This window comes from Canis lupus, chromosome 1, assembly GCF_048164855.1.
Source record: "Canis lupus baileyi chromosome 1, mCanLup2.hap1, whole genome shotgun sequence".
Lineage (NCBI taxonomy): Eukaryota > Metazoa > Chordata > Mammalia > Carnivora > Canidae > Canis > Canis lupus.
In genome coordinates, this window is record NC_132838.1 from 59587168 (window position 1) to 59599142 (window position 11975).

Below are 11975 nucleotides of genomic sequence, written 5' to 3' on the forward strand. Positions count from 1 at the left end.
CAGAGTAGAGGTAACTGGACACAGAGAAAACACAACCCAGAAACTTGCCATAAAACAAAATTGTGTTCATAAAAGTCAAAAGTAATCTATTTTTCTTTCAATGGCAGTGGAGACTATATGAGGTGCATGATGGAAAAAGAAGCCAGTTTTGGGGACTAGAATCCAGAGTCTATTATTAAATGGTAGCCCAAATTGCCGCTTCCTTCCTGGGCCTGGTGCAGAGCACACTCCTGAAAGGTGTTCGTGGGAAGAGCATAGAGAAAGGTTTAGCTCAAATAAGACTTTCTCTTGAATAGGCTTCCCCTTCCTCCCTCCCTTCCTCCCTTCCATCCTTCCCACCCCCGACCCTTAAAAAAAAAAAAAAAAAAAGAGAGAGAGAGGAAAGGCTCCAGTCCAAGTGGGATTCTAATCCTGTTAACCTCACTCTGACCCCGTTATTTCACCACATAACGACGAGGCAAAATCATCTGCTCTTACATCATGAACTTTAAATGCCAAAATAGTGCTGGGCGGTTTCAAGAGCATAAATGTTTATGCACAAAAAAAAAAAAAAAAAAAAGTATGTCCAACATCAAACACAAAACAGACCGTTCATGGGAGGGTGAGGGGTGGGGGGTTAATTTTTTTTTTTTTTAATTAAAAAATAAAAATAAAAGAAGGGGATGGGTGACCTAGGGCAACACAGATCATGCAGGTAGCGGGCTTCAGGAAGGGCCTACCCGCCTGGGGGGAAGACGCACCAAAGCAGCACATCGAGGAACATGGTGCAAAGTCGCTGAAGGAAATGACATTGGGGGGGGGGGGTCCTCTTCTGGAAAGGCGGGGACTGCACGGAATAATGCCGTGCCCCGCAGGAGGGGTTCCCCGCCGGCCTCGCCCCCGCAGCAGGACAGCGCACGCCCTGCTCCCCCGCTGACCCCGTGACCTGGAGCGCCCCCCGCTGGCCTCCCTTGGCCTCCTGCAGGCCTTGGGGGGGGCGTCCACTTCTCAAACAAAGGAACCCCCACCCCCACCCCCTAAGTGCTGCTTTGCAAAGACGACTGGATTCGCCATCTGGTTATTTCCTCCAGGCAGCGCTGCTGCTGGGGGGAGGGGGGGGCTGTAGCCCTGGCTCCACGGAGAAGCCAGACTGAAGGACTCTTCCTCTCCCCAGGGGGGGTTTCCTTGAACTTTCCCATCTGCTACTGAGCGAGATGGAGAAAATATTATTTACAAAATAAGACTAGTAAGTGACTCACAGTGAACAGAAATAAATCAGGGTGCAGTTTGTCATCTGTAAGAGAAAAAAAAGAAAAAAGAGGGGAAATGCTCCACAAGTGGAGAAATAACTCACTTTTTTTTTTTTTTTCCCAAATCTTCTCAAGGAACGTCTTCAAATGATAGGCAGGAAATGGGTTTGTGAGGGTTAAGTTAAACTCCAGAAAACTCAAGAGCCAGCCCCTCATGCATATTCATAAAAGGCAACCTGAACTCCCGCTTAAAACCACAGTGTGACCCTGTTTCCTGCGTACACTTGGCCTCCCACGCTGCCAGGAAACACGCTAAGGAGGAGGCTCTGGGTGCCTTGCTTTATAACACGGCTCGCAAGAATTATGATTGTTCCTCACAGACTTAACCCACACGTTGACTGGATTTTCTCCATCGGCCTTATGACAGCTCCAGAAGTACCCATCTGCTAGGATGCATTTTAGAACCATCGTTGTGCAATTGTGAATCTCAAGGCTGTGGCTAATAAGAAGCAAAAGGAATACGGCTATTTATCTTCAATAGAGCCTGGGGCATTTATTATTAATACTTTAATGGAGAAATAGGCCAGTATAACATAATAGGAAGATGATTATAGTCTCCACACAGCTTCTCTTCTAAGCAGACTTTCTACAGCAAAATACCCAGAGTTAGTCTGACCTGACAGCAAACATAAACCAAAGACCTTGCTGTTCCAAAGGGATTTAGGGAGGCCCGCATATTGAGTTTTTCATTCATTCACTCAACAAATAATTACTGAGTGTTACAATATGTTGAGTACTGTTCTCGCAGTTGGAAAACTGCAATGAACAAAAGAGAGAAAAGTTCCTCTATCATGAAGCCTATTGTCATGCTCTTCTAGGGAGAAAGAACACCTCATTGCGTCACAGAAGGTCCTGGACCTTTTTTGTTCAACTTCTTTTAAGTGCCCTTGATGGCTCTGAATGAAGAAGTTGTTATCTCTGCCCAAGTGTACTGAATGAGAGAGAGATTAAGAGAGAGAGAGAGGCGCAGAAGGAAGGAGGGAGGGAGGGTAGGAGGAAAAGACAGCAGCATTCAAACACAGAGAATGACCTGAGAGGGAGATTATTTTAAAAGTGGTTAAAAAAAGATTAACCTTTAGGATCTAGGAAAAATACAAAAGACACCAGTACCAGTGCTGGGGAACACAGAACAGACACAAAAGAACATTAGCACAGATGGAAAAAAACCTACCGTGTTCTATGTTAGGAAGACAAAAAGTATTATCAAGATGTCAACACTCTCTGATCTAATCTACAATTTTGACCGAGGCCCAAAATCTTCAGAATGATGTTTTGAACTAGATAAACTAGATAACTAGATAAGCTGGTGCTAAAGCAAGAAGAAGAAAATCTGGGGCTGGGAATGGCATGGATGAGTGGGGGACTGGCCCTATGGGTCACTGAAATACAGAGCTTCAGTAACTAAGTGTGTGGTACTAACTGTAAATACACAGGTGAGACAGTGGAACTGAATTAATGCCTAGAAATAGCTCCAAATGTATATGGGAATGTAATATGTGACCAACATGACACATTCCCCGTGGAATGCTTGCCTCACCACCATTGTCATTCATGCTGCATGGTCCTTTGTCTCTTTCTCACCAAGAGGCCCAGGGCTAACCAGAGGCCCATGACACAGAACAGCTAGGAAGTAGGAAAGGGTGGGTGTCAGGCTCAGATGGCAAGAAACCAAAGTATCAATACAACTTTACTCGGAGCTTCGCATGACCTTGAACCTGTAGCTCAACTGTGCTGAGCTTTGGGTTGTCTATAACACGAGAATAATGAAACCTATCCCAAAGAATTATTGCCAGGGTAAAATAAGTTGATAAATAAGTTGATACAGATGAATGTACATAACAAATTTAGGACTTAAGAAACATATCCTAGTCAAATAGCTTACTAGGCATTTTAACTCCAGGATGATTGTTTAACAACTTGTGTAGAGAGAAATGCTTTTTAAAAATCTCAGATTCAGGCAGCCCAGGTGGCTCAGGGGTCTAGCACCACCTTCAGTCCAGGACCTGATCCTGGAGACCCAGGATTGGGTCCCATGTCAAGTTCCCTGCATGGAACCTGCTTCTCCTTCTGCCTGTGTATCGGCCTCTCCCTCTCTCTCTCTCTCTCTCTCTCTCATGAATAAATAAATAAATATTTTTTAAAAAATAAAAAATAAGATGATCTTAGACTGAGATAGGACTAATGAGAACCTGTCTTGTTTTGGGGGGGTTGGAGGTTGGATACCAGGTCTGAGTGTGGCATCAAAAATGAAAATTGACTCTTGCACAATAGAAACTTGAGTACTTATGGAAAGGCTAGAAATACAAACACAATTCCACATAAATTTTTAATTTTTTCCTTTAGTTGTACAATTCAGTGCCTACAGGATAAAAGGTTGTTCAAGAGACCTGAGGAAATGAAAACATGGAAACCATATACACTCTGGAAAAACATCATGACAAAGGATAATCATGAACAGTGTTGGAACACAAGTGGCATCAGTTAGTTGGTGGAAAGTGCCAGGCCAAAGAGTTTGCAGATAGCTCAGAGGTGGAGGACCTTTGAGAGAAGGGACAGTAATGGGCATACCATCCACAGTGTGATGGCCACAGTAAAGGCATATAAGATAATAAGGTGAGTAAAAAGTTGATAGAATGCTTGCTGAATAACCTGACAATTTTGTCAGGCAAGTGATCAAAAGTACGCTTGCTGCTGGGAAGGACGGCTTGCATCAAGAAGGAGCTAATGGTAGGGAAGAAAAACATTCCCATTGTTTGGATATGAAGTTTGGATTCAGTCTGGCTCGTACCTGGGAGAATGGAGACAGTAAGTGGCTTATGGCTTTAAGAAGCCCTGTAGAAGAGGGAAACAGGAATTGGTGATTTTCTGGACAAAATGCTAGAGGCAAAGTTCTGACAAGATTAGGAACATAGGAAGCTGGCAGGAGAATGGGGCCATTCTAGAGCCAGTAACAGGGAACTTCAGATTTGATAATGGTTTATAAGGAGAACAGGGACAGAAAATAAGCCTGATTTTATCTACATTTAGCTGTAGCCAGCACATGACCCAAAGTCTGTTAGAAACAAAATAAAAACTTTAAATAATTCAAAATTGTTAGCAAAGAATATTATGCTTCTTTCATCATGAGGCTAATTTTTTTCCTATCTATGATACGCATAAGAAATATTCATGAAGTTCATGCTTATCACTGACCTATGTCTTATTCAAGAAAAATATATCTGTTACAGACACCAATTAACGCGTTTTTCCTCCCACCCCCTCTGATAGGGAAAATAGCAGAGGAGCACATTTTTGGCAACCTTGCTGAGGGAGAAAACATTTCATGCAATATCATCACCTCTACCATCTGTCTTGCTCTAAAGTTCACCAGCTGCTAAATTAATGCATTTCCTGTAGGTCATCATTTTGGCCCTTTGTTGGATATGGGTCATTGAATAGGTGAGATGTTTCTTTCTTTTTTCTTTTTTTTTTTTTTAGATTTATTTCTTTATTTGAGAGAGAGTGCATGCAAGTAGAGAGAGAAGCCAAGGGAGAGAATCTTTCAAGCAGACTCCCTGTTGAGCGCAGAGTCCCACACAGGGCTTGACGTGGGGCTCAATGAGACCCATGAGATCACAACTTGACCTGAAAGCAAGAGTCAGATGCTCAGCCGACTGAGCCACCAGGGACCCCAGGCTGAGATGTTTCTAGGTCGCTGTGTAGACTCTGTGATGAACAATAGTGTGGGGGCCACAGTTGGTTGTAAGGGAAATACAAGGTGTACACAATTGCATATGTCACAAAGTCACATCGAAAAACTGACATCGTCATTTTATCATTCACGCCTTGTGTTTTTGTTGTTGTTGTTGTTGTTGTTAATAACTGGATTGATTGTTCTCCCAACTTGCCAAGTTTGGTTTTGAATAATCCTCAAGTGCTTTCTTCCCCCCTTTAGGTCCTCAATGGATTTTCAAAGAATTTTGAGAATTTTCAAAAGCATTTTCAAACATTCTCAACAGAACTTTTATTTGACTAATGAGATCCCTTCCATGTTAAATAGGCTGTAGTCATTAAGATCTTTCTCATCCTAAAGTTTCAGGGATTGATAGGAAATATGTCACTTTTTATGAACTTCTGAGGTACCTGTGGAAATGAAGTCAAGTCCAAAAGGGAGCCCAGCTTCTTTTGAGCCCCAACAGAAAAGCATAGCTTCCTAATGAGATTGTATACAAGAGCCAACATTATATGTGGTCTGATGTGCTGTTAAAAACATTAGCCACAAAAAAAAAAAAAAAAAAAAAGTTAGCCATGCCTGTGGGCCATAAAAGCACGGACTTTAGAATCAAACAGACGTGGGTCTGAACTCTGCTGTAGGATCAGCAGGCTACTTAGCTTCTCCAAGACTCAGTTTAAATATCTCTGAGATGGGTACAATAATATTCATCTTAAGATGTTATTGTGAGACGGAAATGAAGTAATGGGTGTAAAGAGCTAGCTTAGTCCCTCACATACAGGGAGTGAGTGCTCAAAAATGGCAGGTCATAACTAATACTTGTAGTAGCAACAACAATAATAATTACCTTACTGTGTAGAGTACAATCACCGCAGTGGTGAGAAGGCTCTGTGGAAATGGTAATAAGTTCATACCCAGCTAGTTTGACCTGAAATGGAATTTCTAACTCTCCTAACAGAAATAGCATCAGCAAGGCATGAAGGAAGTGAAATGCCCCTTGGGTAATCAGGCTCTTCAATGGATACCTTGAGCAGAGTACCTATGATTTTTGTTAGAAGACCTTGACAGCTAAATTAAGCCATCTGCCTTCTGCCGGGGTTCTGGAACATTCTTCTATAGAATAGACATTGTCTTATTTTAAGAACCTCCAGGGAAACAGATACTATAACTTCCCTTAACCTATTTCAGTGTGTAGCCTACAACTGTCCCTCTTAGGAAATCTTCAGGGCTAATCTAAATCCCTTGTGCGCTAGTTTTAGACCAGTCGTCTTACACTGAATTCAGATTTCATTGATCTTTGCATCAGTATTGAACCAAATCACAGCCAAAGTATATACACATGTGTTGACGTGAGCTCTCAGTGGCAGCAGATACTCTTGACCACCCACCTTGGTGAGTTAACATGCAGAAAAGAGCAGCATCGTTAGTGTAAATCAGACACACAGTAGCACTGTTTGCCTAAAGGTACCGCCCAAATTCATCCTTGACAGTTGTCACACACTGACTTGTGTGACACGAATCAGAAATGAGCAACATTTTAAAAGCCAGCAAACTGAAAGGAACTGTTCTCCCAACGGAGTCTGCAGAGTTTACTTCTACTTAGGCCAAGCCACCACCCCCCACCCCCCCACCCCACCCCCTGCGCTGGGGCCATTGGCTCACTCTCTTTGGAAGGGATCACTGTCTGTCCACCTTCTGGGAGGTCTCAACCTTTAGCACAGTGTCTAGAGTTCATCAACAGCAATAAAAACAAATCCCCTGAAGCTATCATCAACGTGCAAGTGACTTTTCTTTCTTCACCATCTCATGTCAGAGAAGTACCCGCAAGTGATATGCTACGTGTACACATTAGGCCACTGCTTTGCTCAGTGGGTCAGAAAAGCTGTGCTAAAATGGGACTCCAGTGGATGATAGCATGTGCCAGACACTTCCGGGCAGGGCCAGGCTAGCTGCCAAAGACCCCAAAGACTTCATATTTAGACCAGGCCAGAGTTCCTAAAGAGTGTTTTTTGAAACATGGTCCCTAGATACTGTTCCCGCCTCACCTCCCCCCCCCCCCACATAAAGCTTATGCTTTCTTAGCTCAAGGCATAAGCTTTATGTGCATGGATGGGTAGCAGCCAAAGCTCTGCATCTAGTTTATATTCATGATTTTGTGTTATGTGGACCACAGTTCTCTGGACTGCTCTGAAAACTGCTTCCTCTGCGGTATAACAAGATTCATAATATTTTGCCCACGCTTAGTGTTACTTTTCTTGAAAGGTACCCCAAAGACAGCTCCAGGACCCGCAACTCTGGATCCTGCCCCTGACTTCACACTATATTTCTCTTTGGGAGATTCATAGTGCTTTTTGTTTATGAAACCAAGTCCTGAAGGAAAGAATTCCAACTCATTTTGTGTCATCTAATGTTTCCTACTAAGGATGGGTCATGATGACACGGTGTGCAGCCTGTCACATGGGAGGGAAACAACAGATGACTCAGTTCAGGGAGTCCTCACATCACCCACCCTCTGGAGGTCCACACGCCCCTCTGCCTGGTGCCCACATCTCTAGACATTCTCTTCTCAAGGACATTTCAATGGACAGGTGAGCAGGACTCGAGAGTCACCATCCAGTTCCCAGACATCCACTGGAGGGCCTACCTTTCCCAGAGCTGCCCTGGGAAAGGCCTTCCATCTCCTTCAAACACAGACTGTTGTCTGCATATCATGAGAAACCTACCCCTCGGACAGAGGAGCTGGTGGTCCCCCTGAGACGAGCTGAGAGGAAGGAAAGAGGGAACAACAGGTCTTTAGAGCACATTGGGGGGCTCACGTTGGGGTTTGGAAACGGGGACAATTGCACTGATTCTTTGAGGTTCTCTGGTGCCTCTCCTCATGATGCCCCAGTGTTTTCTGCCTACGACCCCCCCTCCCTGCCCCAAATAAAAGTTCTGACAGAGGATCTTGTAGAAAGCAGAATCACGCTCCCCTCCCGGCACCGAGAAGTCCATGTCCTAGTCTCTGCAGCCTGCTGTGTTAGGTTATGTGGCAAGTGGAGGTTGAGCTTGGGATAGAATCGAGGTTGCTAATCAACAGATTTTGCAATGGGGAGAATATCCTGGACTATTTGGTTGGGATCAGTGCAATCACAAAGGTCCTTATAAGTTAAAAAAAAAAAAAAAAAAAAGGAGGGGGCGCCTGGGTGGCTTAGTGGGTTAAGCATCTGCCCTCTGCTCAGGTCATGATCCCTGTCATTGAGCCCCACTTCCGGCTCTCTGCTCAGCAGGGAGTCTGCTTCTCCTTCTCCCTTTGCTGCCACCCACCCCTCATGTTCTCTCTCAAATAAATAAATAAAATCTAAAAAAAAAAAAAAAAAAAAGGACGCAGGAGAGCAGAGTCAGAGTGATTCCATGTAGAAGAGACTCCATGACTTCCAGTCTCTAGTTTGGCTTGCTAGGGACTTGGAAGTTGCCACTCCATCCTAACAACAACCAAAAAAGCTGAACAAACTGAAAAGTCCACAAGGCTTCTTAGATCCGTAAGAGAAGGAGGACCCAGGGCAAGGCAGCGCCCATAAGGTGAGACACCCAGACCTGTTTGCCCGTGTCACAGCTTCCCCGAGCAGGGACTCAAGAGAGGAGCCGCCACCAGACCAGGGCCGAGGCCAGGCAACCTGCCCAAGGGCATGAGACTTACCCCCAGGAGTTCACCAGGTTCCCAGAGCAAAGATGGGAGAAGCATCCTTGCATGCTTCTGGCCAGGGGAGAGGAAAAAGAACCATTTGAAATACACCAGAGCATTTTTTTTTTTAAAGATTTTATTTATTTCTTTGAGAGGGAGAGAGCACATGCACAAGGGGAGACGGGGAGAGGCAGAAGTTTCTGGGCTCGGCAGGGAGTCTGCTTTCCCTGCTCCCTCCCCCTGCTTCTCCGCCTCTCCCCCTGCACACATGCACGCGCTCCCTCTCTCTCTCTCAAAGGCAGACTCAACCACCTGAGCCACCCAGGTGCCCCCAGAGCACTGGTTTTTAACAAGGCCTGACCTCAGAGGAAACTAGTTAACCAGAGCCTAACCAGCTGGGGTATTCTCAGAACCTAACTGACCTGGGAAAGGAAATGCCCAATTCCAGCCCACTTTGGCCATCCCTCCGCAAAGGTGGGAGAGACACACTTGTGAGCTCACAGCGCGGAGGCACAGGCTCCTTAGAAGACAGAGAACTATCACAGGGGTCCAGAGCACCTCCCCGTCCCCCACGCCTCACCACCACATTTACAGCAGTTCCTTTTACCAGGTACATCAGGGGCAGCTACAAAATGACAAAGCATACCTGAAGACCAAAAATACAGTCCGAAGACAGATCAAGCATCAAAGCCAGACATGGCAGGGATATTATAATTATTAGACTGAGAATCTAAAACCATTTTGATTAATATGCTAATGTGGACAAAGACAGCATGCAAGAACGACTCCATTAGCCATTGTTACCTTGGAAGATGGAAGGGGCCACAAGCCAATGAATGCGGGAAGGCTCTAGAAACTGGAAAAAGCAAGAAAACAGATTCTTTCCTCCACGCTCCAGAAGGAAAAACAATCCTGCCAGCACCTTGATTTGAGCCCAGTGAGACCCATCTCAGGCTTCTGACCTCCAGGACTGTAAGATAACTCACGTGTGTTGTTTTAAGCCACTAAATTTGTGGAGATTTTTTGCAGCGGAGGCCGGGCCTCTGCTCACTCTTCCTTCCCCAGGCTGAGGACAGTGCCAAGTGCCAGGGCCAGCCTTGGGAGAAGAAAGCAGGTATTCGAAATAAGCTTTAAGCAGAGGTCTGGCCCCCAAGAGTGCCACCACCTGCCAGCCCCCTGAGCCGCCACCAGCAGGGAGGCAGGCTGAGCGCGGGAGGCTGGGGAACTGCGATGCTAAGGAAAGTGGCTTTGTCAGAATCTACCTTCAGGGTTAGAGTCTACCTCAGGGCTGCTGTGACCTGGACAGGAGGTCTTGAGAAAATGACCTGAGCTTCCCAGCCTTAGTTCCCTCCTTGATAAAAGGCCAGCACCGCCCAGTTCAGAGACTGAACAGCACAACCGTCAGGACTTGACCAAAGCTCTTGAAGGGCAGCATGTGGATATTTTTTTTTTTTTTTTTTTGCTGGTTTATAGCTGCTTTCTTTTTGCTGTAAAGCCCCAGGTTTCGTGCACACTCCCATCAGACTTGAAATGAATTATATATGTGTGTTCACAATATACAATAACATATGACATGTACAGAAAATATATATATTAAATATACAAAATTCTGTTTCTGATTGTGAGTCTGCTCACTAGGCCCAACCGTTTCTCTCTGTTCAGGATCTTTCTACGAGGCCGATCGTGACGATACAGCATTTGTCCACTACACCAGAGAAAGACTAGGAATGGATGTTGTGCTAAGACTTTTCCTTCCAGCTGGGACACAGATCTTACAGTGCTTCCACCTCAAAGTATTCTTTCTGTCATTGGTTTTGTTTGGGTTTGGTTTTTTGTTATTTCTTTTAACCTAAGAAAATATTTTCTTTAAATTCAATTTGCCCACATGTGTCATAGGTTTTTAAAATTCTGACATGCTTTGTGATCTTCAGGATGCTAGATTCTTTACTGATAGACTCCTTAGAGTTGAAAAGCTGCTGAGAATACGAACAGCCACCAAAGCTCAATGTCTCTAGGATGGATGATTCGATTTTATCTTAAGTCATTATTGACTAATTGGCTAGCTCGAGCCTGTCCTCAGCCTGTAGTCAATCCTGACTTGATGCAAGAGGGGTGTGAATTTAAGCCCCAGGTTCTAGGAGTTAGGCTCAGTCAACCGTCTCTGAATCATCTCTGTGGCAAGATCTGATAACGAGGATTCGGAATGCTAAGAATTTCGCCTTTCCAACCTGCTGAATTCTCTTCACTTGAGGCTTGAATTTCTGCCTTTGGCTCTTGTCAATCTCCCTTCTAGGAACAATCTAAACCATGAACTGCTAACAACTTTCCCTAATATCTTCTGTGTATCTAAGTTCTTGGGGGACCCCAGAATGTCACCACCTCCCAGAACTCCACGTTGGGATACCCTGCAAGGTCGGTAATGGACCACCCCAGTACTCATATCCGACCTATCGAGTAGCCCTGCCCTGCAACCTATTCTGCTGACTGCATTTTTTTCTTGGCACCTGTTCCCTGATGCTTGTGTCTCCAGCCCCTCCCAGGCTGTCTTTTCCGCTGTAGTTAGCTGTAGTTAACTGGGTTATGCCTGGCGATATCCCAAGATATGCCAACAATTGATAGATCACACTTTAGGAGCCAGAAAATCTTATTAGACTGAAATGTTAATTAGGATAGGAACTCTCGGAATGTAGCAGCAGGCAGAGCCATCGAGGTTTGGACAGTGGGGAATGTGTAAACATCACATTAGAAAATTACTCTCATACAAAATAGAAAGTGAGATGCCTCAAACCGAGGAAAGAATTAATGGCTACTGATTTTACAAAGTCTGAAGTTTTAAAATTTCAGTTTGTTTCTCATTTGTTTATATTTTAAAATTATTTATAATTGCAGTAAAATACACTTAATATAAAATTTGCCATCTTAACCATTTTTAATGTACAGCTCATTAGCATTAGGTACAGTCACCTTGTGCAATCATGGCCATTATCCATCTCCATTTCATCTTGCAAAACCAAAACTCTGTGCCCACTAAATAATAAACTCCCCTTTCCTCCTTCCCTTCAGGCCCCGGCACCTGCCCTCCTTTCTGTCTCTATGAACTTAGCTACTCTAGGTACTTCATGTAAGTGGAATCATACAGTATTTGTCTTTTTGTGACTGGCTTATTTCATTTAGCATAAAGTCCTCAAGTTTCATCCATGTTTTAGCATGTTTCAGAATGTGCTTCTTTTTTAGGCCGAAAAATAGATGAGAGATAGAGAGAGAGAGAGAGAGAGATCACATTTGTTTATCCACTCATGTGTAGGTAGAC